This window comes from Triticum urartu, chromosome 4A, assembly GCF_056163025.1.
Source record: "Triticum urartu cultivar PI428250 chromosome 4A, HENAU_Tu73, whole genome shotgun sequence".
Lineage (NCBI taxonomy): Eukaryota > Viridiplantae > Streptophyta > Magnoliopsida > Poales > Poaceae > Triticum > Triticum urartu.
Window position 1 is genome coordinate 483,296,912 of NC_141876.1, and position 27,953 is coordinate 483,324,864.

General features: G+C 48.2%; 1 pseudogene; it reads left to right on the plus strand.

Moving 5' to 3' along the window:
• The first annotated feature begins 875 nt into the window (after window positions 1-875).
• On the plus strand, window positions 876-26,667 carry LOC147976244 (uncharacterized; annotated as a pseudogene).
• The last annotated feature ends 1,286 nt before the right edge of the window (window positions 26,668-27,953 follow it).

Here is a 27,953-nt window from a genome sequence, read left to right on the forward strand (position 1 = left end):
GAGGGCCTGAACCTGGGTAAAACTTCTGTCCCCTGTCTCCTGTTACCATCAACCTTAGATGCGCAGTTCGGGGCCCCCTACCCAAGATCCGCCGGTTTTGACACCAACATTGGTGCTTTCATTGAGAGTTCCTCTGTGCTGTCGCTGAAAGGTTTGATGACCCCTTCAATCGTCAACAATGGCGTTGTCTGCGGAGAAACTTTCCTCCCCGGACAGATCTTTGTGTTCGGCAGCTTCGCACTGCGGGCCAACTCGTTTGGCCATCTAGAGCAGATCAAAAGCTATGCCCCTGGCCATCAGGTTAGATTCGGGGGCTTGAAATACGTCGCAGACATCCATGGAGACTTGATCTTCACCGGATTCGATACCGGTATAGCCACTCCCGATCACCCCGATGAACATGACTTAAATATGTCATCAGGCCGCATCCAGGAGATTGCTCCTGTAACCGCTCGGGCCCTAGAGCCGGAGCAGGCTGCGCCATCCAAAGATGGGAGGATTAACCCCACCATGGAGGCCGCATATTCCACGGTGTTGGAGCCGCACATGGACCTAGTCCCACTCGACGCCTATGCCACCGGAACACCGCGTCTCCGGCTGTAGGTTCCGAACCACGGGAGCCCGCGGACGCTGAGCTTGATCTTTTATCGATCTTCGAATTCAGCGCCGCAGACATCTTCTAGCACTCGCCTCTAGGTGATGTGCCAAACTCGTTAAGAAGTTTGTCCTTAGCGGGGGACTCTTGGCCAAACTATATTCGGCTCAAACTAGGGGCTGACGATGGAGAATTTTGCTTCCCACCCGCCACCCACCTTATAGCCATAGTCGAGGATTCGACCGAAGCACTTGATTACGACTCCGAGAATATTGACGGGATGGACAATGACGCCGAAGACAACGAAGACCCTGTTGATACAATTAATGATGAACAGGATGACGGGCAGGATAGCCCTAGTAAACAGGCCACGCACGAAGATTCAGAGGATGAAAATTACCTTCCGCTCTCTGAGGATGAGGTGAGCCTCAGCGCCGAAGACTTCATCATGCCCGAGGAACCTCGCGAGCAGGAGCGCTTAAAGCGCCAACTAATAGCCACTGCAAGGAGCCTAAAGAAGAAGCAACAGCAGCTTCAAGCTGACCAAGATCTGCTTAATGATAGATGGACCGAATTCCTAGCCGCCGAAATATACGGCCTTGGTAGCCCAGCCAAAAGCTACCCGAAGCATAGATCGCTACCCCATTGCAGCAATAAGGTGTTCGAGCTCGTACGATCATCAGACAATGTGGCAGGTCGACCACAACTTGGTCCGGTTAAAACGACAACTCAAGCCGAACTATAGACCGCCTCACCTCGCCGTAAAGGCAAGAACAAAATAGCTCAAGGTTGTACATACAACCTTGAACAAGGCTGGGGTAGTAAAACAGGATACCTAATAGCGATCTACGGATCACAAGGACACACCTCGACACGCGATGACGACCACCTATTCGGACGTGACAAACCTAGCCACGTCCGGGCTAGAAACCGCAAATGGACTCCGTCAGAGGGATGTCGCAGCATGCCCCAACATAGAGGCGCCGCACACCCTCTGTGCATCACAAATGAAGTAATGGAGCATGAATTCCCAGATGGGTTCAAACCCATGAACATCGAATCATATGATGGAACAATGGATCCCGTGGTATGGATTGAGAACTTCCTCCTCCATATCCACATGGCCCGCAAAGATGACCTCCACGCCATCAAATACCTACCACTAAAACTCAAAGGACCAACTTGGTACTGGTTAAATAGTCTGCCGGAAAATTCTATTGGCAGCTGGGAGGACTTGGAGGATGCCTTTCGCAACAACTTCCAAGGAACATATGTTCGGCCACCGGACGCCGATGACCTAAGTAATATTTTCCAGCAGCCTGGAGAGTCAGCAAGGAAGCTCTGGACCCGGTTCCTAGTTAAAAAGAACCAAATCGTCGACTTTCCGGATGCGGAAGCCCTTGCGGCCTTCAAACACAGTGGCCGGCATGAATGGCTTGCACGCCACCTCGGTCAAGAAGGACCTACATCCATGACAGCCCTTACCACACCAATGACCTGCTTTTGCGCGGGAGAAGACAACTGGCTCGCTCATAGAAGCAATATCACCAGCGACTCGGGCACTTCCGAAATCCGAGACGGCAATGGCAAGCCACGACGAAGCAAACACAACAGGCACAATGATACCGATAGATCACGCGACACAGCGGTTAATGCTGGATTCAACAATCCCAAGCCCGGTCAACAGAAGAAGCCATTTAAGGCGAACAGAGACGGACCATCCAACCTAGATAGGATACTAGACCGACCCTGCCAGATTCACGGCCACCCCAATAAACCAGCCAATCATACCAACAGAAGCTGTTGGGTCCTCAAGCAGGCCAGCAAACTCAACACCGAACACAAGGGAAGGGGGCCACAAGGCAATAGGGACGACGGAATGGTTCAACAGCTAAATGCAGAGAGCCAGAAGGAATTTCCCCCTAAAGATGGACCAAGTACGGAACAGAAATAGCAGTTCGGCTTCCGCCACCCATCTCATATACAAGATGAAGCTATACCATGCATACATAATTACGCACTTAAGATACCATGGGCATCAGCGGAAGCACAATATGGATAAGTCTGCAAACATTCTGGTAAAGTTTTTTATATACTTCATTTTTTCAATACTTCTTAAAAGCAAGTAGCGCAAAGGAGAATCACTTAAGACCGACTCCATCGGAGTTCGGATCCATACACTCACCTATGGGGCTACTTCCTTCAAGGATTCCCCTCGCTGAGGACAGGCGGCGCAGACGTGCGACATGAGGTCCAAAATAAACTTTTGTAGACCGCACTCTTTTTTAGAGCCTATAACATGCCTTTTTCCTCTGCCTTTGACCTAGGGCATATCAAATGACCGAGGTCATGGCATACATACATATATATATATATATATATATTAATCATTGGCACATCACTCAGGTCCCAGTTCATACTATCCGAATTAATCACCCACGTCTTTCCGCAAATGAATACGCCTACTGAAGGAAATATGCCCTAGAGGCAACAATAAAGTTATTATTTATTTCCTTATTTCATGATAAATGTTTATTATTCATGCTAGAATTGTATTAACCAGAAACATAATACATGTGTGAATACATAGACAAACATAGTGTCACTAGTATGCCTCTACTTGACTAGCTCATTGATTGAAGATGGTTAAGTTTCCTAACCATAGACATGAGTTGTTATTTGATCAATGAGATCACATCATTAGGAGAAGGATGTGACTGACTTGACCCATTCCGTTAGCTTAGCACTTGATCGTTTGTTTACTGCTATTGCTTTCTTCATGACTTATACCTATTCTTATGACTATGAGATTATGCAACTCCCGAATACCGGAGGAACACTTTGTGTGCTACCAAACGTCACAACGTAACTGGGTGATTATAAAGGTGCTCTACAGGTGTCTCCGATGGTACTTGTTGAGTTGGCATAGATCAAGATTAGGATTTGTCACTCCGATCTTCAGAGAGGTTTCTCTGGGCCCTCTCGGTAATACACATCACTATAATCCTTGCAGGCATGATAACTAATGAGTTAGTTACGGGATGATGTATTACAGAACGAGTAAAGATACTCGTTGGTAACGAGATTTAACTAGGTATTGGGATACCGACGATCAAATCTCGGGCAAGTAACATACCGATGACAAAGAGAACAACGTATAGTGTTGTGCGGTTTGACCGATAAAGATCTTCGTAGAATATGTAGGAACCAATATGAGCATCCAGGTTCCGCTATTGGTTATTGAACGGAGACATGTCTCGGTCATGTCTACATAGTTCTCAAACCCGTAGGGTCCGCACACTTAAAGTTCTGTGATGATCGGTTTTATGAGTTTATATGTTTTGATGTACCGAAGGTAGTTTAGAGTCCCCGATGTGATCACGGACATGACGAGGAGTCTCGAAATGGTCGAGACATAAAGATTTATATAGTGGAAGCCTGTATTTGGATATCGGAAGTGTTCCAGGTGAAATCGGGATTTTACCGGAGTACCGGGGGTGACCGGAACCCCCTCCCCCCGGGGGTTTAATGGGCTAAGATGGGCCTGAGTGGAGAAGAGGAGGGGCGGCTAGGGCAGGCCGCGCGCCCCCTCTCCATCTAGTCTGAATTGGACAAGGAGGGGGCCCCCCTTTCCTTCCTCTCTCCCTCCTCCTTCCCCTTTCTCCTACTCCAACTAGGAAAGGAGGGAGTCCTACTCCCGGTGGGAGTAGGACTCCTCCTGGCGCGCCTCCTCCTGGCCGGCCGCCTCTCCCCCTTGCTCCTTTATATACGGGGGCAGGGGGCACCTCTAGACACACAAGTTGATCATAGAGATCTCTCCAGCCGTGTGCGGTGCCCCCTCCACCATAATCCACCTCGGTCATACCATAGCGGTGTTTAGACGAAGCCCTGCTATAGTAGCTTCATCAACATCGTCACCATGTCGTCGTGCTGACGAAACTCTTCCCCGAGCTCTACTGGATCGTGAGTTCGCGGGACGTCACCGAGCTAAACGTGTGCTGAACGCGGAGGTGACGTACATTCGGTACTGATGATCGGTCGATCGTGAAGACGTACGACTACATCAACTGTGTTGTCATAACGCTTCCGCTTAACGGTCTACGAGGGTACATGGACAACACTCCCCCCTTCGTTGCTATGCATCACCATGATCCTGCGTGTGCGTAGGAATTTTTTTGAAATTACTACGTTCCCCTACAGTGGCATCCGAGCCTGGTTTTATGCGTTGATGTTATATGCACGAGTAGAACACAAGTGATTTGTGGGCGATACAAGTCATAATGCTTACCAGCATGTCATACTTTGGTTCGGCGGTATTGTTGGATGAAGCGGCCCGGACCGACATTACGCATACGCTTACGTGAGACTGGTTCTACCGACGTGCTTTGCACACAGGTGGCTGGCGGGTGTCAGTTTCTCCAACTTTAGTTAAACCGTGTGTCGCTACGCCTGGTCCTTGAGAAGGTTAAAACATCACCAACTTGACGAACTATCGTTGTGGTTTTGATGCGTAGGTAAGAACGGTTCTTTCTCAGCCCGTAGCAGCCACGTAAAACTTGCAACAACAAAGTAGAGGAGGTCTAACTTGTTTTTGCAGGGCATGTTGTGATGTGATATATGGTCAAGACATGATGATGTATTTATTGTATGAAATGATCATGTTTTGTAATGGAGTTATCGGCAACTGGCAGGAACCATATGGTTGTCGCTTTATTGTATGCAATGCAATCACCCTGTAATTTCTTTACTTTATCACTAAGCGGTAGTGATAGTCGTAGAAGCAATAGTTGGCGAGACGACAACGATGCTACAATGTAGATCAAGGTGTCGCGCCGGTGATGATGGTGATCATAACGGTGCTTCGAAGATGGAGATCACAAGCACAAGATGATGATGGCCATATCATATCACTTATATTGATTGGATGTGATGTTTATCCTTTATGCATCTTATTCTACTTTGTTTGACGGTAGCATTATAAGATGATCTCTCACTAAATTTCAAGATAAAAGTGTTCTCCCTGAGTATGCACCATTGCCAAAGTTCTTCATGACGAGACACCACATGATGATCGAGTATGATAAGCTCTACGTCCATCTACAACGGGTGCAAGCTAGTTTTGCACACATAGAATACTCGGGTTAAACTTGACGAGCCTAGCATATGTAGATATGGCCTCGGAACACTGAGACCGAAAGGTCGAGCGTGAATCATATAGTAGATATGATTAACATAGTGATGTTCACCATTGAAAACTACTCCATTTCACGTGATAATCGGTTATGGTTTAGTTGATATGGATCACGTGATCACTTAGATGATTAGAGGGATGTCTATCTAAGTGGGAGTTCTTAAGTAATATGATTAATTGAACTTAAATTTATCATGAACTTAGTACCTGATAGTATTTTTGCTTATCTATGTTGTTGTAGATAGATGGCCCGTGATGTTGTTCCGTTGAATTTTAATGTGTTCCTTGAGAAAGCAAAGTTGAAAGATGATGGTAGCAATTACATGGACTGGGTCCATAACTTGAGGATTATCCTCATTGCTGCATAGAAGAATTACATCCTGGAAGCACCGCTAGGTGCCAGGCGTGCTGCAGATGATGTTGATAATGTTAAGAACGTTTGGCAGAGTAAAGATGATGACTACTCTATAGTTCAGTGTGCCATGCTTTACGGCTTAGAACCGGGACTTCAACGATGTTTTGAACGTCATGGAGCATATGAGATGTTCCCGGAGTTGAAGTTAATATTTCAAGCAAATGCCCAGATTGAGAGATATGAAGTCTCCAATAAGTTCTATAGCTGCAAGATGGAGGAGAATAGTTCTGTCAGTGAGCATATACTCAAAATGTCCGGGTATCATAATCACTTGACTCAACTGGGATTTAATCTTCCTATTGATAGTGTCATTGACAGAGTTCTTCAATCACTTCCACCAAGCTACAAAAGCTTCGTGATGAACTATAATATGCAAGGGATGAATAAGAGTATTCCCGAGCTCTTCGCGATGCTAAAGGCTGCGGAGGTAGAAATCTAGAAGGAGCATCAAGTGTTGATGGTCAATAAGACCACCAGTTTCAAGAAAAAGGGCAAAGGGAAGAAGAAGAAGGGGAACTTCAAGAAGAACGGCAAAAAAGTTGCTGCTTAGGAGAAGAAACCCAAGTCTGGACCTAAGCCTGAGACTGAGTGCTTCTACGGCAAACAGACTGGTCACTGGAAGCGGAACTGTCCCAAGTATTTGGTGGATAAGAAGGATGACAAGGTGAATAAAGGTATATGTGATATACATGTTATTGATGTGTACCTCACCAGAGCTTGCAGTAGCACCTGGGTATTTGATACTGGTTCTGTTGCTAATATTTGCAACTCGAAACAGGGACTATGGATTAAGCAAAGACTGGCTAAGGACAAGGTGACGATGCGCGTAGGAAATGGTTCCAAAGTCGATGTGATAGCCGTCGGCACGCTACCTATACATCTACCTTCGGGATTAGTTTTAGACCTAAATAATTGTTATTTGGTGCCAGCGTTAAGCATGAACATTATATCTGGGTCTTGTTTGATGCGAGACGGTTATTCATTTAAATCTGAGAATAATGGTTGTTCTATTTATATGAGTAGTATATTTTTTATGGTCATGCACCCTTAAAGAGTGGTCTATTCTTGTTAAATCTCGATAGTAGTGATACACATATTCATTATGTTGAAGCCAAAAGATGCGGAGTTGATAATGATAGTGCAACTTATTTGTGGCACTGCCGTTTGGGTCATATTGGTATAAAACGCATGAAGAAACTCCATACCGATGGACTTTTGGAATCACTTGATTATGAATCACTTGGTACTTGCGAGACATGCCTTATGCGCAAGATGACTAAAACGCCATTCTCTGGAACTATGGAGCGAGCGACAGATTTGTTGGAAATCATACATACTGATGTATGTGGTCTGATGAATATTGAGGCTCACGGCGGGTATCGTTATTTTCTCACCTTCACAGATGATTTAAGCAGATATGGGTATATCTACTTAATGAAACATAAGTCTGAAACATTTGAAAAGTTCAAAGAATTTCAGAGTGAAGTGGAAAATCATCGTAACAAGAAAATAAAGTTTCTGCGATCTGATCATGGAGGAGAATATTTGAGTTACGAGTTTGGCCTACATTTGAAACAATGCGGAATAGTTTTGCAACTCACGCCACCCGGAACACCACAGCGTAATGGTGTGTCAGAACGTCGTAATCGTACTTTACTAGATATGGTGCGATCTATGATGTCTCTTACTGATTTACCGCTATCATTTTGGGGTTATGCTTTAGAGACGGCTGCATTCACGTTAAAATAGGGCACCATCAAAATTCATTGAGACGACGCCTTATGAACTATGGTTTGGCAAGAAACCAAAGTTGTCGTTTCTTAAAGTTTGGGGCTGCGATGCTTATGTGAAAAAGCTTCAACCTGATAAGCTCGAACCCAAATCGGAGAAATGTGTCTCATAGGATACCCAAAGGAAACTATTGGGTACATCTTCTATCACAGATCCGAAGGCAAGATATTCGTTGCTAAGAATGGATCCTTTCTAGAGAAGGAGTTTCTCTCGAAAGAAGTGAGTGGGAGGAAAGTAGAACTTGATGAGGTAACTGTATATACTCCCTTATTAGAAAGTAGTTCACCACATAAACCGTTCCTGTGACATCTACACCAATTAGTGAGGAAGCTAATGATGATGATCATGAAACTTCAGATCAACTTACTACCTAACCTCGTAGGTCAACCAGAGCAAGATCCGCACCAGAGTGGTATGGTAATCCAGTTCTGGAGGTCATGTTACTTGACCATGAAGAACCTATGAACTATGAGGAAGCGATGATGAGCCTAGATTCCGCAAAATGGCTTGAAGCCATGAAATCTAAGATGGAATCCATGTATGAGAACAAAGTGTGGACTTTGGTTGACTTGCCCGATGATCGGCAAGCCATCGAGAATAAATGGATCTTCAAGAAGAAGACAGACACTGACGGTAATGTTACTGCCTACAAAGCTTGACTTGTTGCAAAAGGTTTTCGTCAAGTTCAAGGAGTTGAGTATGATGAGACCTCACCCGTAGCGATGCTTAAGTCCGTACGAATCATGTTAGCAATTTCCGCGTTTTATGATTATCAAATTTGGCAAATGGATGTAAAGACTGCATTCCTGAATGGATTTCTGGAATAAGAGTTGTATATGATGCAACCTGAAGGTTTTATCGATCCAAAGGGAGCTAACAAAGTGTGCAAGCTCCAGCGATCCATTTATGGACTGGTGCAAGCCTCTCGGAGTTGGAATAAATGTTTTGATAGTGTGATCAAAGCATATGGTTTTATACAGACTTTTGGAGAAGCCTGTATTTACAAGAAAGTGAGTGGGAGCTCTGTATCATTTCTAATATTATATGTGGATGACATATTGCTGATTGGAAATGATATAGAATTTCTGGATAGCATAAAAGGATACTTGAATAAGAGTTTTTCAATGAAAGACCTCGGTGAAGCAGCTTATATATTGGGCATCAATATCTATAGAGATAGATCAAGACGCTTAATTGGACTTTCACAAAGCACATACCTTGATAAAGTTTTGAAGAAGTTCAAAATGGATCAAGCTCAGAAAGGGTTCTTGCCTGTGTTACAAGGTGTGAAGTTTAGTAAGACTCAATGTCCGACCACTGCAGAAGATAGAGAGAAAATGAAAAGTGTTCCCTATGCTTTAGCCATAGGCTCTATCATGTATGCAATGCTGTGTAGCAGACCTGATGTGTGCCTTGCTATTAGCCTAGCACGGAGGTACCAAAGTAATCCAGGAGTGGATCATTGGACAGCGGTCAAGAACATCCTGAAGTACCTGAAAAGGACCAATGATATGTTTCTCGTTTATGGAGGTGACAAAGAGCTCATCGTAAATGGTTACGTTGATGCAAGCTTTGACACTAATCCGGACGATTCTAAATCGCAAACCGGATACGTGTTTATATTAAACGGTGGAGCTGTCAGTTGAAGCAGTTCTAAACAGAGCGTCGTGGTGGAATCTACATGTGAAATGGAGTACATTGCTGCTTCGAAAGCAGCGAATGAAGGAGTCTGGATGAAGGAGTTCATATCCGATCTAGGTGTCATACCTAGTGCATCGGGTCCAATGAAAATCTTTTGTGACAATACTGGTGCAATTGCCTTGGCAAAGGAATCCAAATTTCACAAGATAACCAAGCACATCAAGAGACGCTTCAACTCCATCCAGGATCAAGTCCAGGTGGGAGACATAGAGATTTGCAAGATACATACGGATCTGAATGTTGCAGGCCCGTTGACTAAGCCTCTTCCACGAGCAAAACATGATCAGCACCAAGGCTCCATGGGTGTTAAAATCATTACTGTGTAATCTAGATTATTGACTCTAGTGCAAGTGGGAGACTGAAGGAAATATGCCCTAGAACAATAGTAAAGTTATTATTTATTTCCTTATTTCATGGTAAATGTTTATTATTCATGCTAGAATTGTATTAACCGGAAACATAATACATGTGTGAATACATAGACAAACATAGTGTCACTAGTATGCCTCTACTTGACTAGCTCATTGATTAAAGATGGTTAAGTTTCCTAACCATAGACATGAGTTGTTATTTGATCAATGAGATCACATCATTAGGAGAATGATGTGATTGACTTGACCCATTTCGTTAGCTTAGCACTTGATCGTTTGTTCACTGCTATTGCTTTCTTCATGACTTATACATGTTCTTATGACTATGAGATTATGCAACTCCCGAATACCGGAGGAACACTTTGTGTGCTACCAAACGTCACAACGTAACTGGGTGATTATAAAGGTGCTCTACAGGTGTGTTCGATGGTACTTGTTGAGTTGGCATAGATCAAGATTAGGATTTGTCACTCCGATCGTCGGAGAGGTATCTTTGAGCCCTCTCGGTAATACACATCACTATAAGCCTTGTAAGCATGATAACTAATGAGTTAGTTACGAGATGATGTATTACGGAACGAGTAAAGAGACTCGCCAGTAACGAGATTGAACTAGGTATTGGGATACCGATGATCAAATCTCGGGAAAGTAACATACCGATGACAAAGAGAACAACGTATAGTGTTGTGCGGTTTGACCGATAAAGATCTTCGTAGAATATGTAGGAACCAACATGAGCATCTAGGTTCCGCTATTGGTTATTGATCGGAGACGTGTCCCGGTCATGTCTACATAGTTCTAGAACTCCTAGGGTCCGCACGCTTAAAGTTCTGTGACGATCGGTTTTATGAGTTATATGTTTTGATGTACCGAAGGTAGTTCGGAGTCCCGTATGTGATCACGGACATGACGAGGAGTCTCGAAATGGTCGAGACATAAAGATTTATATATTGGAAGCCTGTATTTGGGTATCAGAAGTGTTCCGGGTGAAATCAGGATTTTACCGTAGTACCGGGAGTTACCGGAACCCCCTCCCCCCGGGGGTTTAATGGGCTAAGATGGGCCTTAGTGGAGAAGAGGTGGGGCGGCTAGGGAAGGCCGCGCGCCCCCTCTCCGACTAGTCTGAATTGGACAAGGAGGGGGGGCCCTTTCCTTCCTCTCTCCCTCCTCCTTCCCCTTTCTCCTACTCCAACTAGGAAAGGAGGGAGTCCTACTCCCGGTGGGAGTAGTACTTCTCCTGGCGCGCCTCCTCCTGGTCGACCGCCTCTCCCCCCTTTCTCCTTTATATACGGGGGCAGGGGGCACCTCTAGACACACAAGTTGATCATAGAGATCTCTCCAGCCGTGTGCGATGCCCCCTCCACCATAATCCACCTCGGTCATACTATAGCGGTGTTTAGATGAAGCCCTTTTACAGTAGCTTCATCAACATCGTCACCACGCCATTGTGCTGACGAAACTATTCCACGAGCTCTACTGGATCGTGAGTTTGCGGGACGTCACCGAGCTGAACGTGTGCTGAACACGGAGGTGCCGTACGTTCGGTACTAAGGATCGGTCGATCGTGAAGACGGATGACTACATTAACCGCATTGTCATAATGCTTCCGCTTAACGGTCTACGAGGGTACGTGGAAAACACTCTCCCATCTTTTTGCTATGCATCACCATGATCCTGCGTGTGCGTAGGAATTTTTTTTGAAATTACTACGTTCCCCTACACCTCCCATGGTGGTTTCACAAACATACCCCGGCATAACTTGCCAGGGGCTCGGTACGGGAACAAATGAGTTGCCAACAAAGCCCGAACAACTTTTATAGCGTACTTCGGCATCGCGAGTTTGTCCTTATATGCATCAACTCCAAATCATGTCTTGGGTCAATAGTTCGGTTCTCCGGCTCCTGTGTTTGCTATCCTACGTTCCGCTCTATCAGCTAGGGTAGTAAAGGGAGAACTACTACGATTGTGCTACCGGTTCACCTGGTGACGCACCTCAGTAGAGAAAGCCGAAAACTGACTGTCATGATGCGGCGAGAGCTGGTCAACCACTTGATGACTTATCGGAGTCTCTAGGGATTCCTACGTGTCACACGAAGGACCTCTTTTCCGGTCAATTATGTAAACGCATCGTATGAATAGGCCGCATACATACTAGGGGCTATGTCGTAGACCCACCATAAAACTCCTATGGCTAAGTGAAAGTGTTAACGCCCTATAGTCCGATTGCCAGGTTCGCCGCATTGACACCTCCTTTACGGACCAACACGTTGGGTCAAGAGTGATCATATGCTTTTTTGAACACCCCTGTTGAGGGAGTCCTGGATTAGGGGGTGTTCGGGTAGCCGGACTATACCTTCAGCCGGACTCCTGGACTATGAAGATACAAGATTGAAGACTTCGTCCTGTGTCCGGATGGGACTTTCCTTGGCGTGGAAGGCAAGCTTGGCGATGCAGATATTCAAAATCTCCTACCATTGTAACCGACTCTATGTAACCCTAACCCTATCCGGTGTCTATATAAACCGGAGGGTTGTAGTCCGTAGGGAATCATCTCCATACACAACAATCATACCATAGGCTAGCTTCTAGGTTTAGCCTCCTTGATCTCGTGGTAGATCTACTCTTGTACTACCCATATCATCAATATTAATCAAGCAGGAGTAGGGTATTACCTCCATCGAGAGGGCCCGAACCTGGGTAAAAAACATCTTGTCCCTTGTCTCCTGTTACCATCTGGCCTTGACGCACAGTTCGGGACCCCCTACCCGAGATCCGCCGGTTTTGACACCGACATTGGTGCTTTCATTGAGAGTTCCTCTGTGCCGTCACAATCAGGAAGGATGCCTCCTCCCGTCTTTAAAGACGGCGCCGTTGCTAAGGGAGCCTTGGCTGTCAGCCAAACCCTCCGGCTAGGTGGTTTCCTCATGACCGCCTGTTCGGCTGTTGCGCCGACGGTGACCTCTCGGGTCTTCAAAAGCAACCTACACGTCAGCTCGGAGCTCGTCGAGCAACTAGATCCAATGGAGCTCTCTTCCGTAAACGAGCTCTTGGATCGCATCGCCGCCCTGGGGGTCGCTACGGATGATGACCAGGTTGGGCTTAAACCCGATCTAAGAGAAATTAACTCTCCCCAAGTCACCCACCACGTTGTCGTGGTAGAGGCGCAGTGCGGTGACCCTTCATCTATTTTAAGGACTAGCTACGTCCGAATTCCCGACTCCTCCAAGCCGGATACCCGCGGAGAGGAGGATGTAACTCAAGACCTGAGCTTAGGATCAGGCAACGGGCTAGGTTCGTTGGACAACATCCAAGAATCCAAACTTCAGAGTTCGGAAACTCTTCGGCCTCCGAATCTTGGATTGGATGAGGTTTCAGATTCAACGACACCCGCCAACCCGAACATAAGCGATCTCTCCCAAATCAGGCAGAGGCCCGAGGAAACAGTACATCATTACTGGGCCAGATTCCTCCTGGTTATGAACAGGATAAAGGATTGCCGCGAGGGAGACGCAATCTCAATTTTCTGCAGTAATTGCACGGACGAGGGAATCCTTAACGCCGTAAGTCGTCGTGATATTACATGCTTCGCTGACTTGGCGTCCATAGTACAAAAATACTGTGCGATGGAAAGCGCCTGGAAAACCGAAATAAAGTTTTGGGATAATCCGGCCTTGAATAGTAATCCCGTCTGAACTAAGAGGGTGCATCATCATAGGACACCCAGGATAAACACCAAAAAACCAAAACCCTCTACAAGGCATGGAACCGTACTGGAAAGGTGGCTTGATGGACCCTGTAGAATTCACAGTACAGAGGACGCCACACCAACTCACAGCCTTAGAGCATGTTGGATACTCCGGCAGGTGGCCAAAATTGGCGAGGACCTCTTAATTCTGGAGGCCGGAGAAAGCCAGCCTGAGGACACCAGTACCGTTCTCACAGTCTTCGAGACTTTCGCATCAAACAATATGCGAAAAAGAACACTCCGCAACCTCGCCGAAGTCTATCAAGTTGCAACAATAAATCCATGGAGCGACACTGCTATTACCTTCAACGCAAGTGATGAACCTAGATTCCGAACAGCCCGAGCACCAACCGCATTGGTCCTCAGTCCCATAGTGGACGGCTTTCACCTCACCAAGGTGCTCATGGATGGAGGCAGCGGACTGAACCTCATTTATGAGGAAACCCTTCAAAAAATGGAAATAGACTGGAACCGCATCGAGCGAAGCAGCACAACCTTTAGAGGAATAATCCCTAGTCGGGAAGCGCACTGCATAGGAAAAATCACACTAGATGTGGTGTTCGGCACGCCGGATAATTACAGGTCCGAAGAAGTCACGTTTCAGGTGGCCCCGTTTAAGAGCGGATATAACGCTTTACTAGGGCGAGAAGCATTCACAATCTTCCAAGCAATACCCCATTACGGGTACATGAAGCTTAAGATGCCCGGGCTGAATGGAATTATCACTCTAGCTAGTGATCCGGACATAGCACTCCACGCCGAAAACAAGACGGTTGCATTAGCCCTTGAGGCGCTATCCGAAGCCTTAGTGGCCAAGGAACTGACTGCGCTGCGCTCCACGGTTAACAGGAATGATGTGATACTCGATAAGAGATCCAAATCCACATCCTTCAAGCCAGCCGACGAAATAGTCAAATTCCAGGTCCATCCAACGGACCCCACTAAAAATAGCTTCAATCGGGGCACGACTGAACCCTAATGCAGACGCCGCACTACGAGAGTTCCTACGAGAGAACTGGGACATCTTCGCCTGGCACCCTTCAGACATGCCAGAGATCCCACGTAGGCTGGCCGAACACAGCTTAAATATCCTAAAAGGATTTAGACCTGTCAAACAAGCCCTTAGGCGTTTTTCCGAACCCAAGAGACAGGCTATGGGAGAGGAGCTAGCCAAGATATTGGAGGTCGGATTCATCAGAGACATAAAACATCCGGACTGGCTAGCAAACCTGGTGATGGTACCAAAGAAGGACAAATCCTGGCGCCTGTGTGTCGACTTTAAAGACCTTAACAAGGCTTGCCCAAAGGATCCCTTCCCCCTCCCCCGCATCGACCAAACTATCGATGCCACCGCAGGACACGATTTGTTGTGTTTCCTCGACGCATACTCCGGTTACCATCAAATCAAGATGGCAGAATTAGACCAAGCTGCAACAGCATTCATCACACCATACGGCCCATTCTGCTTCAACACAATGCCCTTCAGGCTAAAAAACGCCGATGCAACATATCAGCGCATGATCCAGACATGTCTGGCAAATCAGATCGGCAAAACAGTGGAGGCGTATGTGGATGATGTGGTCGTCAAATCAATACATGTCGAATCTCTAGTAGACGACTTGAGGCTTACATTCGATAACCTCCGAAAATATGACATCAAGCTCAACCCGGAAAAATGCGTCTTCGGTGTTCCAGCTAGAAAGTTCTTGGGCTTCATTGTATCTGGTTGAGGAATTGAAGCAAATCCAGCCAAGATCCGAGCTTTGTCACAATTGGATATCCCAAAGGACCTCAAACAAATACAAAAATTAACCAGATGCGTGGCGGCTTTAAGCCGCTTCATCTCCCGCTTGGGAGAAAAGGCACTACCCCTCAATCGCCTCCTTCGGCGCACCGAACACTTCGAGTGGACAGAGGCCGCCACGACCGGACTTGATGAAATATAAGCCATATTGGCAACAAACCCAGTCCTGGCCGTGCCGAACACCGGCGAACCAATGTTATTGTACATTGCAGCAATACATCAAGTTGTCAGCGCAGTACTCGTTGTCGAGCGGGAAACGGATGGACACAAATTCCCCCTTCAAAGGCCTGTCTACTACGTATCCACCATCCTCACTCCATGCAAATCACGGTACCCGCATTATCAAAAGATTGCATACGCGGTATTCATGGCATCCCGGAAGCTACGACACTACTTTCAAGAGTGTTCCATAACAGTAGCCTCGGAAGTACCACTCAACGATATTATCAACAATCGCGACGCAATGGGCCGGATTGCAAAATGGGCCATCGAGCTTCTCCCGTTCGATATAACCTATAAGCCACGGCGAGCTACTAAATCGCAAGTTTTGGCTGACTTCGTCGCAGAATGGACGGAGGCCGAGCTCCCTAAAGAGTACGGCACATATTCAAACTGGATTATGCATTTCGACGGCTCCAAAATGTTGGCCGGACTGGGGGCTGGCGTCGTCCTGACGTCCCCCACAGGAGACACAGTCCAATATGTGCTCCAGATCATGTACATGGATTCCAACAATGCAGCCGAATATGAGGCCCTCCTACATGGCCTCCGGATAGCAGTATCCATGGGTATCCAGCGCCTAGAGGTACGCGGGGATTCAAACCTCGCGATATCCCAAATAAATGGTGACCTCGGCGCCAAGGACCCAAAAATGGCAGCTTACCGCAACGCTGTCCTAAAAATGTCAGCTCGGTTCGAAGGGCTGGAGTTTCACCATATAGCCCAAGAAAACAATCAAGTAGCGGACGTCCTGGCACGCATCGGAGCAAGACGCGATGCAGTCCCCCCCAACATCTTTTTGGAAAGATTGTTCAAGCCATCTGTAGAATGGGAGGGGGAACCCGCAAATAAGAGCCCGGACCCAGCCGCACCACTCGACGCCGAACAATCTGACACAATTGGAGGCTCTGCCAATGAAATTACACCTTCAGCCCACGTAATAATGGCGGGCATCGCCCCGTGGACAGAACCATTCCTAGCCTACCTTACTAGGCAGGAACCCCCGGAGGACCAAAACGAGGCCCTCTGCATAGTGCGGCGATCTAAAGCCTATAGAGTCCATGAGGGAGAGCTTTATAAGAAAAGCACTACCGGAGTCCTTCAATACCTCCGAAGAGGAAGGGCGGAACCTTCTGGATGAAATTCATGCCGGACTCGGTGGTCACCACGCCGCTGCTCGGTCCCTTGTTAGCAAGGCTTTCCGTACAGGCTTTTATTGGCCGACGGCCTGGGCAGATGCTCAGGACCTAGTCCAACGATGTGCTGGTTGCCAACTTTTTGCCAACCAAAGCCATATGCCACCCACCGCACTCCAAACTATACCCATCACCTGGCCTTTTGCGGTCTGGGGGCTTGACATGGTCGGACCCCTTAAAGGTGGGACCGATAGGAAAAAATACTTACTGGTCATGGTGGATAAATTCACCAAATGGATAGAAGCCAAGCCTGTTAAAACGGTCGAATCCGGACCTGTGATAGACTTCATATCCGGGGTTGTACACCGTTATGGCGTCCCCCACAGCATCATAACCGATAATGGTACAAACTTTACCGCCGACGAGGTAAAACTCTGGTGCAAAAACATGGGCATCAAGCTCGATTATGCTTCCGTCTATCACCCACAAACCAACGGCCAGGTCGAACGTACAAATGGTCTTATCATGAGCGGCATTAAACCCAGACTGGTGCGGTCCCTCAAGGAATCTAACACGCACTGGGTAGAGGAGCTCGACTCCGTGCTATGGGGGCTGCGGACCACCCCAAATCGCACCACCGGATACACACCATTTTTTATGGTGCACGGCACAGAGGCAGTTCTGCCCTGCGACATAATTCATGACTCACCTAGAGTGCGCATGTACGAAGAAAGAGAAGTCGAGCTCGATCAGCAGGACAACTTGGACGCCCTGGAGGAGGAGCATGACGTGGCAAAAGCCCATTCCGCATTTTATCAACAGCGGGCCCGAAGATATCAAAGCAGAGAAGTACGGGCCAAAAATTACAATGTTGGCGAACTAGTTCTACGCCTGCCGGATAAGAAAAGGGACAAACTCAAGCCCAAGTGGGAAGGTCCATTCATAATCGACCAAGTCTTGACTGGCGGGGCGTACCGCCTGCGAGATGCGTCGGATAACCGACTCGAGCCGAACCCGTGCAACGCCACCCGTCTCCGAAGATTCTATGCCTAGCGCCAGACTCTGTGTTCGTCTCCTTCCTCTGTCCATTTTTTGCATTTTTCCGTCTTACATTTCTCTCCTTCCCCTCTTTTCTTTTATAGCCCTTAAAGGCTCATCTAGTGACGCGCCACTCGCGCTCATTAAACCTGGGGGCTTCTTTAATAGAAGCTTATTTATACGGGCTTCACGCCCAACACATGCGTCAAACTTCCGCATGTACCTTTTTTCACCATTATATGCATCGATATGACTTAAGTTTTGGCCAAGCTGGGTTGCCTGGCTCCTGTGCTTACCCCTACGTTCCCGATTGTTCGGCTAGGCGGTAAAGGGAGCACCTCTGCGATTGTTACTGCCGGGTCAGCCGGATGTGTACCTCAGACTGGGTGAAGCCGAAAGCTAGCGTTCTTAAGGGAATATTCGGTCGGTGAGATAAAAGATGATCTTTTTACTCATTCTATGCGCCCCCAGATGCTTTTTTCTGCGTCTTTTTACGCAGTCTGGACATGCACTTTTGGGCATGCCTCCCAGCGAAAGGAACCCCTAACGGAACTATTCTCTCTGGAAGATGTTTCTTACTAACCATGTAATATAACATAACTAGTTGGGCACTTGTCTGATAAAGCACTAATGACCCCTACGCCTGGTCTCCACGCATACCACGGTTCTTATATAACCGCTATGGTATTCGGACACACTCCGGACCGTCAGGTCCCGAGGTTGAAGCGAAAAGGTCGGCAACGACAAACGATCTACAATCCGGCTAGAAGGCATTACACATGTCAATTTAAAATTACATAGTCATTCTGACTGATTGTATTCCTCTTCTATACCATCTAACAGGCTGTCTAATTTACAGTCCTGCTGGGAATACTTCGCGGCCAACTCTACTTGGCCGTATACTAAGCTCGCAGGGATCTCCTTCCCGTCAGGCCCCACTGGTCCGACCTCGGCCATATGGTTTGGGTCAGACTTCGTAAAACGGGTCTTCACCATGGCCGAGGCTTCCCTAGCGCCTTGTCGGCAGGCCGATATCTTCCACAACCGGAAGCGCCGCCGAGCTCCCTTCAGCTTCTCCGCAAGCTATCCAAGGCCCTCGGGCATGGAGTGGGAAGGCCATAAGGCTTGGGCAACACCTCGCATCGCCTGTCGAATTCGCTCGTGCAGTTGCATGAGTTCGGGAAGACGGTCACCCGTAGAACCAGGCATCTCCTCTGCAGGACGACCTGTGAGCATACCTATAGACATTACTCTGTTAGTCGACTTCCTCGCCGAACTCTTTTTTCAAAGTTCGTTCAAGCACTTACTAAATATGCCGCGTCGAAGCCACTGATTCTCCTTCGTGGAGTCCGACAGCTGGCCACGAACATCTTTAAGTTTGACGTCCAGCCTGGTGTTGGCATCCTGAAGATCATTCTTCTCTCGCCTCACCTTTGTCAACATACTCTCACCGGCCTTTAGCCGGCGTAAGAGTTGTTGCTTTTCCGGATCGAGTCCGGCGCCATCTGCAACAGGATTTGTCAGATTTGCACCCACACCGCACAATACTAATCTTTCGAAGTGTATCTTACCTGAGGGGGTCTCTTTGGGCTCCCCTGCTGCGGCTAGTGCGGCCTCTAGTTGGGCCTTGCACTTTTCCAGCTCCTGGGACAGTACAATATTCTTCTCTGTAAGAACCTGAATATTAAATGATCCTTAAATCAGTTGCTCTAACTGTTTCAAGTCTCGGGGGCTACGGGTATATATATATTTGACCAAAATTTTCTTACCCGTATGTCTTTTACATACTGCTCTGTGGCTCTGGCTAAACCATTTTGAGCGGCACAGAGGTATGCATATCCTGAATTAAAGGCATCTAAAGCCTCTTGGGAGAAACAAGCGTCGCGTAGAACTGTCCGGCGACGCTTGTGGTTCACGGCACTCTCCACTTCAGAATTTGTGGCAGACAGCCTGTCCGCATCCTCTATCGGAGGAGCGTCCGGTGCACGCCTTGTGCTCGCCTTCGCTTCCTGGCCAAACGTTGGAGCCTGGCTGGTGGAGGCGCGATTGGCAACCTCTCCAGATATAGTCCGGCGAGGTCTCTTCGTTCTGAAGATAGCACGAACGTTAATATGCCCTGACAGAATAACACCAGGGAAGCAGAGGGTGCCTATACCTTTGCGCCGGCATCTCAGTCCGGACTACATTCCTTTTTGCCCCACGGGGCCCTGCGGCCCCTCGCTGGCTAGCCGCCGCAGGTTCGGCCTCCTGCCTCAGAAATCTCCCCTGCAAAACACGGTTGTCGTCAGAAACACCGGAATACGTGAGAGTGGAATCTCTCTCAAGGGAATGAGACTCCGGTTTCTGTCACCTGGGAGGCCGGGATTAACCCTGGGTAATCAGCCGTGATGGCTACCAAGGTATAGTCCTTGCTTAGCTGATGGAACACCCCGTCGATAAGCTCCACCGATATGTCCGGATCCTCTTCAGAGTCCGGATCGAGGGACCGTTCTGGGTCCTCGAGTTGTGGAGGGCGACTGTTTATATACTTTACTACCTGTCGCAGTTCCTGCATTGAAGCCGTTAGACTACATATCTAACCGTGGGAGTATAAAACAAACGGGCAAGCGCAGTTGTTCACTTACCCAACTTGGAGGATCGTACATAGTAAATCCGGCCTGCGGGTTGATGCGGAGGAATTCCTCCTTTTCTCCCTTGTACAAAGAGGATAAGATCTTTACTAGGGCGGCAGCTGAAGCCGGCCCCTTACGACCGTAACGGGTGGCGTCATCCTCCCCGTTGAAATCCCACATGGGGTGGCCTCTATATTGAAGTGGCTGCACCCCCCGCATAATGCATGCGGCCATGACTCCAATCATGGTTAGTCCGGAATGAGCCAACAGTCTTATCCGGCCCATCAGGTAAAGGACGTCTCTGTCGCTTTCTCTCTGAGAGCTCCGCGGACGCCAGCTCAAGCGTTTCTTCAATGGAGCACTGTTGAACTCAGGAGGACCGACCCGGATAGGGTCCGGTAGCGGGACATCATCTATATAAAACCATTCCGAAGGTTAGTCCTCGGACGCCTTCTTCGGGGTTCCGGAGAGGTATCCGGTCCCGGCGATGCACCATACTTCGGCTCCGCCCACTTGGTATATAGACCCCTCTTTAGAATGGGGCACCAGGCAGAATAACCTCTTCCACAGCGCGAAATGAGCCTCAACGCCTAAAAATAGCTCACAAAGGGCGACGAAACCCGCAATATGCAATACGGAGGCGGGCGTGAGGTTGTGCAGCTGGAGGCCGTAGAACTCCAGAAGCCCGCGGAGAAATGGGTGAATTGGAAATCCCAGTCCCCTTGTTAGATAGGGGACGAGGCACACCCGCTCTCCTTTAAAAGGATTGGGGGTGCTCTCCGCTTGTTTTCCGCCATTATAGGTGGCGAGACCGGCTCGGACCAGGACCATGTATGCCTGAGGGAGAAATCCTTTGGCCTGAAGTGACGCTAACTCGCTATGCGGGATGGTGCAACTCTCCCAGTCCCCGGGTTTGGGACCGGAGGGGCGAGGGGAGGAGCTGCGACGGCTGGTCATGTTGGAATGGACCTTTGCTGGAAGCGCTCTGATGATAACTCGCGGAAAGGAGAAGATGTGGTTTGGACCTAAATCCCCATCCCGTTAAATAGGCGGCTCGTTTATACGGCTAGGGGTGTGGATGTAAAAACACCCCGGCTTTTCGCATTCGTTTGAACACATGGAAGACGGCCATTATTGGGCGTGGAAGCCGAGGAGCACTACATTACAAAAATCGGACATTATTCCTACAGGTACACAAGATTTGGAGAGAAACCCGCCTTGCAATGCCAAACAATCTACGCGCCGGACTCATCGTCATTGAAGCCTGGTTCGGGGGCTACTGAGGGAGTCCTGGATTAGGGGGTGTTCGGGTAGCCGGACTATACCTTCAGCCGGACTCCTGGACTATGAAGATACAAGATTGAAGACTTCGTCCCGTGTCCGGATGGGACTTTCCTTGGCGTGGAAGGCAAGCTTGGTGATGCGGATATTCAAAATCTCCTACCATTGTAACCGACTCTATGTAACCCTAACCCTATCTGGTGTCTATATAAACCGGAGGGTTGTAGTCCGTAGGGAATCATCTCCATACACAACAATCATACCATAGGCTAGCTTCTAGGGTTTAGCCTCCTTGATCTCGTGGTAGATCTACTCTTGTACTACCCATATCATCAATATTAATCAAGAAGGAGTAGGGTATTACCTCCATCAAGAGGGCCCGAACCTGGGTAAAAAACATCTTGTCCCTTGTCTCCTGTTACCATCCGGCCTTGACGCACAGTTCGGGACCCCCTACCCGAGATCCGCCGGTTTTGACACCGACACCTGTACTTCCTACAAGGGGGTTGAAGCCGATGACTAGAAATCTTTCAGTTTATATTAAAACGGCCACACAGGAGGAGCCCCAGCTTTCAAGCACAATATACAAATAGATTCACTATAAAATTGTCTCGTACAATTCTTATACACCTCACTCGAACATTATGTCTTTCGAGCATTGACCCTCTATCAAGCGGGCAGCTACTAGGACGTCTTAAAAATAATGCTCCGGTTCATGGCGGTCCCTTCCCTTGGACGGACTCTTCACCACAACGTCGATGGCCTTCATATTCCCCCAGAATGTCTTGACTCGGGCAAAAGCCATCCGGGCACCCTCGATGAACACCGATCGCTTCACAGCGTCGATGCGCGGCATTGCATCAACAAGTCGCTCGCACCAAGCCAAAGTAATTATTCAGAACAGGCTCAGTTGGCCATAACTGGATTATGAAGTTCTTCATAGCAGCACCGGATATCCTATGAAGCTCGGCCCATTGGGACATCTGCTCATTCAGCAACAGGGGGCGCTTCGATGCACCGAACTATGACCAGAAAAGCTTCTCCATTGCGTACCCCTCTCGCGCCTGATAATACTGCACCGCATCGGACGAACTCTTCGGCAAGTCTAAAAACTCATTTGGAGAACTCCACAATTGGTTCATGTGAGCGTAGTTTGGATCGCCGAACTTAGCCTGTAGTAAAAATGTCTTACCATCCGCAATCTCCCCAGCTTGCCGGATCTCCTCACGGGCCGCTCTGGATTCAGAATGCGCTTCTCTTCCTTCTCATAAAGCCTTTTCAATTTCAGCCCTTTTGGCTTCTTTCTCCTTCTCAAGGAGCTCACAGTGGCTGGCAGTACTTTTTAGCTCAAGCACCATCATGGATATCTTCTCCTCATCTTGACGCCGAGCAGCCCGTTCAGCTTCTAACTCAGTCGATGCCTTCTCGGCAGCCACATTACTACACCGGGCCTGCTCTTTGGCCCGGGCTAGCTCCGCCCAAAGAATTTCAACGGTGGTAGCACCATCTGTAACCAGGTATAGCTTTTAGCGTTACGCTTATATCACAAAAATGTATGTACATAGACCGCCCCGAATACATACCTTGTGACTCGTCAAGACGCATATTGATCAATGTAATGTCATCCCCGACCACATCAAGCTTCCGTTGCAGTTCGGCAATATCCGCAGTCCGAGAAGTAGCCAAGGGGAAGTAGCCTATGTTCAAAGTTAATCAGTTTAGTCCTCCAAACTTTCTTCTTGATCCTCGGTTCGCCTCCCAGGGGAAGCCAACCGAAGTCTCAGGGGCTACTGTCTATACACAAGTGTATTCTCTGAATAAAACACAATTCCACATGTTACATTACAAACCTCGAAGCCTCTTAGAAGGCTCGCAAAGGCCTCATTCAATCCGCTCTTCGCGGATAGGACCTTTTCAACCACCATACTCATCAAGGTACGATGTTCCTCTGAAATAGACGCCTGCCACAGCATGTTCTTCAAGATATCTGGCGCCTCCGGGTCTCTGGAGGCAGCCGCAGGAGTACGGCCACCCTTTGAAGGGATCCGTTTATTTGTATCCTACTGCATTCTGGACTGTTCAGGGTCTTCATTATTGTTCCCCGGACCCTGGGCCGCCGAAGTATCACCTTCATATAGCATCTTTGTCATCCCTTGCACCACTTGTTGGTCAGGGGAGACCCTCCGCAATGACACCTCAAGATCGTCTGCCCTATTGGATGGAGAGGCCGGTGGGGGTGTCTCGCTTTCCATCATCTCTGGGAGAAGGTCCCCCGAGGAAGAGGATTGTTGAAGGGGACTGCGCGTTGGGCTGTAAAAAAATGTATATTTCAGGCATCATATGAAAAGAACGGGATATGTCTAGAACAACCTTGTTCACTTACGATTGGGTCGGAGGCCCCTCCACGTCATGAGACTGCGCTTTGATGTCCTCCAGGCCCGGGCCGCTTCCCGGAGGCATCTTGCCTCGCTTGGGAGCCTGCTTCTCCCAATCTTCGGAGGCGGCCCTCTTCTTCTTGGGAGGGAAAGAGATAGTGCCCCCCTTTGCTTTTGTCTTCGGACGAGGGGATTTTTTTCCTCTGGACTGGTGAGTTTGCCGAGCTGAAGCGGCAACTTGATGGGGCAGATGCCTACATCATGCTTGTCAACAAGCGGCTCGACGAGGCACAGGGTATGTGATTTCTCCGGTGATCGATACATAGTAAGAGGAGCATGATGCTAGTATCTTTAAATATGTTGTGACTGCAGATGGAGTTGCCGCTGTGGAGACCCTTCGGGCGGAAATTGCCCGAGCCAAGGAACAAGCCAGGAATAGTGATGCGGCCGCTCTAAAGGCGGTCGAAGAGCTGAGGGCCGAACAGGCTGCGCATTGCCAAAGCAAGGAAAAAAAATAGCCAAGATGGCCGTTGAGTTAAAAGATGCCGCCGACCATTACCAGCTTCTTGAAAAATAAAGTCGAGCGAAGGCGACAGACTTGGAGAAGGCCATGGTAGCAGCCAAGGAAGCCTGCTCTAAAATCAGAGCAGCGAAGGAGGAGCTGTGTCAAGCTGGAGATATCGCGGCTGGGAAGCCCTTTTTGTTGCGGACGAAGTTCGGAGATCCGAAGTATGCCCCTATTGATCAACTATGGAGTTTTGCAGACGCATACGTGGTTTTGGCAGCCAGTGCTGCTGATGCAGCTGAGTACTTCAAGGGTCAAAAAGATCGTGAAGTGGAAAGGCTATTTTGGTCACAGTTCCATGTTCCAGTGTGTCCGCTGCTGTTGAATGAGTGAATGGTCGAGTGGGCCGAGCTCCATAGGTTGTCCGGGCTTGCCATGAGGTCTATTGTGGATCATCTGTGGCCGGAAGGGCCAAGGCCGAATAGTTATTTTAGTTTAGTGCAACAGCTCCTTGGTGCTGTGCCGCACATCGACGCTATGAAGAGGTCAGCGTGGATAGAGAGTGCGCGTATGGCTTGCCCGTGTCAAGACATACTGGGCAGAGATGGAGGCCACCGGTATTGCAACCCAGAGTTCGGCCATAGGCCGAGTATCTGCCGAGCACTACTTTGAAGAAGTCCTTGAAGGTGCTCGCTCAATAGAGGCTCAGTACTCGAAGAATATTATGTTCTAGTGACATGTATTCCCATTGCAAAAACAATGTTTTATTGAATTATAAAGGTTGTGTTTATACTTTTGCTTGAAAGTATTATGATGCCTCCTGTGCGGCCGTTTATGTATATATGTATATAACCTTAAAGTTTGCAATTGTCGGCTTCAACTGCCACACATATAATGCGGGGGTGTTCGCAAAAAACGTGTATTCACACTTGATCCAACGTCTTGGTCCATTAAGGAGGTGGTAGCGCAACGAACGAGGCAATCGGACTATATTGCTTTAACACTTTCACTTAGCCATAGGAGTTTGACAGTTGGACTACTATATAGCCCCCGGTACCTCTGTGCTCGTTCGAATACGGTGCACATACGTACATGACCGGGAAACAGCCCTTCGTTAATGCGTGGTTGATCGGTCTCGCCCTTTATCATGACAGTCAGTTTTTGGTTTTCTCTACTGAGGTGCTCATCCGGATGAACCAGGGCACAATCGCAGTAGTTCTCCCGGTGCCGCCTTAGCCGATAGAGCGGAACGGAAGGTAGCAAAACACGGGAGCCGGGCAAACCCAACATTTGACCAAAGACATGATTCGGATCTGATGCATATAAGGCCAAACTCGCGACGCCGAACACTCCCTAAGGTATTCGGTCTTTATAACATATGCCGGGCTGAACAATGCCCTTAATAATAAACCCCGAGTGTCTAGGTACGTGCAATATTATGACGTGGCGAAATGCCAATAATGTCAGCATCCTTCTCGGTTGTATTGAGTATCCGGGGATGTGAACAACAAGAAACAGTAAAAAGGTTTACGCAGCGTCTTAATCTGAAAAGAAACCTTTGAGCGGGTCCCTGCTGCACGTCTGCGCCTGTGTCTCCGTTGTGCCGTGTCTTGGATGGGTGTAGCGCGATTGTCATCTGTAAAAGAGAAGAACTTAGGTGAAAGTTGTCGTGCCAAAAAAATGGTTATTCTCGATAAACCATTAAAATTCAAGATAAGTCAAGTTGAGCCGAACTAGCCCTGATTACACGCGGGAAGGCCCTGGTACCGCCTATGAGGGTTTAACCATCAAACCAATCTTAGGTATATCTAGTGATGCGTCGGACTCGTCTAACCGTGTCCGTGGTCTTGACGACTTGTCATTTATTCAGGTTGGTGAGGCCGTCTAGTGCTCGGCTGTTAAAGCCGCCGCACATTCTTCCACGCATAGAGGGTGCTCAATATTTCCACTAACTGTGATGGTGCCACGTGGACCAGGCATCTTAAGCTTTAGAGAAGCGTAATGTGGCACCGCATTAAAACGAGCAAAAGTTGTTCTTCCGAGTAGTGCTTGATAGCCGCTTCGGAATGGAGCAATGTCGAAGTCTAATTTCTCACTTCGGTAGTTGTTGGGTGAACCGAATACAACCTCTAGTATTAGAGAGCCCGTGGAGCGGGCCTCTAGGCCTGGTATTACTCCCTTGAAGGTAGTATTACTGTGGCTGATTTTTGTCGGGTCTATCCCCATTTTGCGGACTGTGTCCTGATATATCAGATTTAGACCACTTCCATCGTCCATAAGGACTCGTGTGAGATGGTATCTGTTTATTATTGGGTCTAACACCAAGGCAGCCAATCCTTCATGCTGGATGCTTGTCGGGTGATCCCTGTGATCAAAAGTGATTGGGCAGGCCAACCAGGGGTTGAACTTAGGGGTGACGGGCTCTACGACGCGTATGTCTCGGAGTGCATGTTTGCTTCTCCTCTTCGTCACGTGGATCATGTTTACTGTCTTAACCTCTGGTGGGAATTTTTTCTGTCCTCCAGTGCTTTGCTGGCGAGGTTCGTCCTCGTCTTCGCTTGGTGTCTCCCTCCCCTTGTGTTCGACGTTTAGCTTACCAGCCTGCTTGAAGACCCAGCATTCTCTGTGGGTGTGATTTGCAGGTTTATTAGGGGTGCCATGAATCTGACATATTTTGTCTAGAATCTTGTTTAGGCTGGACAGTCCATCTCTGTTGCCTTCGAAAGGCTTTTTCCGCTGACCTGGTCGAGAGCCCTTGAATCCGGCGTTTACCGCCGTATTATCTGGGTTGTCTTCTTTATTTATACGCTTGATTTCACTGCATCGTGGTTTTCCATTGCCATCCCTGACTTCGGATGTGCTTGGGTCGCTGGTGCTACTGCAGGCTAGCCAGCTATCTTCGCCCGTGCAAAAGCGGGTCATGAGGTTTATCAGGGCTACCAATGTTCTCGGTTTTTCTTGGCCGAGGTGTCTGGCGAGCCATTCATCTCGGACACTGTGCTTGAAAGCTGCTGAGGCTTCGGCGTCCGGGCAGTTGACGATTTGGTTCTTCTTAGTGAGAAACTTGTTCCAAAGCTTTCGGGCTGACTCTCCGGGTTGTTGAATTATATGACTTAAATCGTCTACATCCGGAGGTCGGACATAGGTCCCTTGAAAATTAGCCCAAAAAGTATC